At 43.1% G+C, this 4,116-nt stretch overlaps 1 protein-coding gene across 3 annotated transcripts in view; it reads right to left on the bottom strand.

Moving 5' to 3' along the window:
- SPAG9 (sperm associated antigen 9) overlaps positions 1 to 4,116 on the bottom strand; it is a 177,761-nt gene that overhangs the window by 173,164 nt on the left and 481 nt on the right. The gene's annotated exons all lie outside the window — the stretch shown is intronic.

The raw sequence follows: 4,116 nt of genomic DNA, 5'->3' as shown, positions 1-4,116 counted from the left end.
AAAAAAAAAAAAAAAGATTACAGCTTAGAAAACCAAAACAAATAACTAAATACAGAGCAAGAAGATTGGGCGAGGGAGAGCGAGAGGGAGAAGCCTGCTTCATATTGGTGTTGCTGCTGCTGAGTGCTGCCAAGTCGGTTCCAACTCATAGAGACCCTGGTGAAGGCTTTCTTAGGTGACAATTCATTATTGCAGCAGAAAGCCTCATCTTTCTCCCCCAGAGTGGCTGGCGGATTTCAACTGCTAACCTAGAGGTTAGAGCCCAATGTATAACCCACTACGCCACCGGCTCCTAGTTTAATGACATTGTCCAGTAACAAATTTAGGGAAACCTCAAAAAAAAAGAACAATGACAATAAGACAGAAGGCCACAGAATGACCAGTTGGAATTAAATTCCTAAGAAAAACGTCTTTAAACTCACTTGTCTAATTTTCAGAGTTTTCATTTCTTTGGTTTTCGGTAGTTTTTTTATTTTATTTTTGTTAACTGCTAAAAGCAAATCATCCATATTTTAAAAAAATATGGACAAGTAAAAACAGAAAAATTGTTAACATATTTGATCCTGGAGCAACTCCTATTAAACATATCTCCATGTACTTTTGAGTCAAGAGCTTTACAAGGTTTACTTCAGATATAGCAAAAGGCAAGGCCTCACTCAATGAAGAAGTGAACATTAAGCTGCAAAGAAAACTGAGGAAATAGGCTGGTGACGCTCTGTGGGAAAAGTGTGCTAAGCCAATGGAACAGCACAAGTGAAGGGAAAAGCAGGAAGTGGCAGCAGTGAGCCAGCCGAAGAGAGGATGGACACTAAGGTCATGGACTTCTTCATGGTTAGCATCTGAAACGAGTCCCAAGCCTATCTAAAACCAACCCACTTTTAGTTGGGTTTTAAAAAACCACCAACTCCCCAAAAAATAAATTAATAAAACAAGGGAAAAACAAAGATATTCAAATAAGTCAGTCAGATCACTGTGATAAAGATGAAATGCCTGACTCCTTGATGAGAATTTCTGCAGGCAAGAGTGTACATACAGCAGCCTCACACACCCCTAAAACATTCTCATCACTTATTCAGACATGGGTATGGGAGGTGGAGGGGGCGGCTGTGCTGTCGAGTCAGTTCCAACTCACAGCATCCCTTGTATATGGTTTCCAAGGCTGGAAATCTTTACAGGTGTAGAAAGCCTCCTCTTCCTCCCAGAGTGGCTGGTGGATTTGAATCGCTAACCTTGCAGTTAGCGGCCCAGCGTGTAGCCACTATGCTACCAAGACTCCTTCTTATATGTGTTGTTGTTGTTAAGTGCTGTCGAGTTGGTTCCAACTCACAGTGACCCTGGACAGGGTTTCCCAGGAGCTACTCCTAGGTTTGAACCATCTACTGTGCAGGTAACAATGCAGTGCTTATCCTATAGCGCCACATCAGGACTTGACTATTATATTTCCACAAAGGTGCTCAGAATTTACACTTTCTGATGAACAATTTCTATTCTTAATAACTTTTGCTGTCAGAGCAGACTCCAAGTCTCCATATTAAAGGCCACAAAACACTCACAGAAAATTAAATGCAGAATTCACTCTGCATAAGAGAGACTAAATTTCTGGTACTGAGCAAAACTTGATTTATGATCTTACAGGAAGACAGATAAGAGGCAGTTTTATGCTTGTGGTCTGGTAGTTGATTCCACTCACATTTCATTAATGTTCTCCAGTCTCAGGTCATGGACCTTTGTTCAAAGGTTTCATTATGGAGAATTTATAGATGGGTCTGAAAAACAGTATAAACTACGAAGAAAGCCACTGAATAACCTATTTTAAAGTTACCTATTTAAGACACTAATATAGAACTCAGTGCCTAACAATCAGTCAATTTTATTTTTCAATTCAGCAACCTGTGACAGTTGGTTTTCTTGCGCATGTGACCTTGGCATTGTGCCCATGTTTACATGGACTGAGAGGAGTTTAAAGCTGGATGATAGATACATTAAACTGGGCCTGCTCCACACCTGTATGTATGTGTGCCGATCCTCCAGACACTCCCATGTAAATCCATATACTGGCAAGGGCCTGTATGGGCACAAACGCATGGTAAGGCATGGCATTTCAGAAGTAGTGTTTGACCTCTGTTCTATAAATAGCATGAATAAACTAGTGGAAATTGTGATCTCATTCTTCTTTGAGTTTCTGACCCCAGTATGCTTGGAAATACTCTTGAAATAAAGTCAATTCTGTCTAGTAAATTCAGTGAAATTCCTTGAACTGAATCACAATATGAGAAGTAAAGATTATCATTCTAGAAAGTGTTACAAAAGAGGGAAAAGAATAATTTGATCTGGTACAAAGGTACTTGTGACAGAACCAAAACCCCCCAAAATGTGAACACTGGTCAGAAAGAGACTGGAGGAACCTGAGACTAGGTTCTTAATTTTCAGACAAGCAGCAGATAGGTGATAGATGGAGGGGAAGACAATGTGGCGCTGTGGGTTAATGCACCAGAGTTGCAAAGCCTTGTGAACTGCAAGGCCAGCAGTTCAAGCTCACCACGTGCTCCTCGGAAACCCTATACAGGGTCACTATGCGTCGGAACCGACTCAGCGGCACATAACAACAACAATACAACACTGGTAGGGAGATCTGGTAGCGTAGTGGTTACGAGTTGGGCTGCTAAACTAAAGGTTACCAGTTCAAAAATACCAACTGTTCCACAGGAGAAAGATGAGGCTTTCTGCTCCTGTAAAGACTTACAGTCTTGAAAACCCTTTACAGGGCCGCTATGAGTCAGAACCAACTCCACAGCACATAATAACAATAACAACTCTAGTAAGGCATGCTCACCATGGAAGGGTCAATCATTCAAAATCAAAAGGGCAACATTTCCCTAAGAACAAAGTTGAGAAGGGATGGGAAGGTGGGCAAAAGGCAAATAGGAAGCACAGGGAGGAAGTGGGATCGCTGTTGTGTAGAGGGGATTGCAATCATAGAGATGAAGCAAAGTGCATGATTTGTTTCATGTAAAATTGATGATCTTGTCTGTAAACCTTAGCTCAGTTCACAATAAAAAGGTTTTTGTTTGTTTGTTTGTTTTTTATGTAAAAAGCACTACTAATTAGTGTTAGGAAATTATTTACCCAACAAATCTTACATGCTAAAAACTTTTTCAAGCAACTTTGAAAAACAGTATGTTGTTCTTTCAATAAGTATTTAGTCTCTTCTAATAGTCATGTATGTAATCAAGTGTGCTAAATGCTGGGGAAGAAAGGCGAACAGGACACTGCCTGCCTAAGGTATACTCCACAGAAACATAATGCCAACACAGCCTGACTCTCTCAACAAGTTAAAGATCTCTCACTCCAGAGCTCCAAAGGGTTCAGAGACTAGAGGTGAGGGCACTGAGGTCACTGCTGGGGTGACAGAGATAGCAGCTGGCACCGTCCACCTGTAAACTGCAGTCTGAGAAGGAAACTCAGAAGGGGAAAGGGTTGCCAATAGCCACCTACACCTCCTTACACCCCCCACCCCATACCCTGACTAGTCCTCCTATAAAGAAACCATCTTTAAAGGGAACTGTCCAAGGTTACCACCTGATATGGAGGAATGCTTTGGTGTGGGATACCAATAAAATAAAAGAGCATCTCTATATACCTAAAGAGCTTTACAACATCTAAGCGTTGACCATGTCAGCCAAGGCACATGAAATAACCAGATTAAAACGTCAAGATGATGCTGACCGAAAGAGGGAGATCTCTAACTTCCCAAAGCAGCAACCCTGTGGAAAGGTAATGGAACCAGCGGAAGTTCCATATCCAGGACAGAACTGTTTACCCACCACCACCACTCCTGCACCCCCGCCATCCCCGTGGTAAAAGTTTGAACCGCTATCCTACGGTGGTCGGAAAGTTCCCTCAACAACCAGAAACTAGTGGGCACATTAAGATCTCCGTCCCGGCCAACCCCAGGTGCCCTCTGCCAGCCTGTCGCTTCCTCCCGGGCCTTGCTCTCCCCACCTCACTCCCTTTCCCGGCCCATCACCGCCCCTGCCTCGGCTTCCAAGGCCGGTCTGGGGTCCCGGGCAGCATCGCGGCCACCGGACTCGGTCCCGGGGGACCTCGGCCTCAAGC

Source organism: Chrysochloris asiatica, unplaced genomic scaffold (genome assembly GCF_000296735.1).
Source record: "Chrysochloris asiatica unplaced genomic scaffold, ChrAsi1.0 scaffold00007, whole genome shotgun sequence".
Classification (NCBI taxonomy): Eukaryota; Metazoa; Chordata; class Mammalia; order Afrosoricida; family Chrysochloridae; genus Chrysochloris; species Chrysochloris asiatica.
The sequence above is the reverse complement of the archived record's forward strand: the minus strand, read 5'-3'. Positions and strand labels throughout refer to the sequence as shown.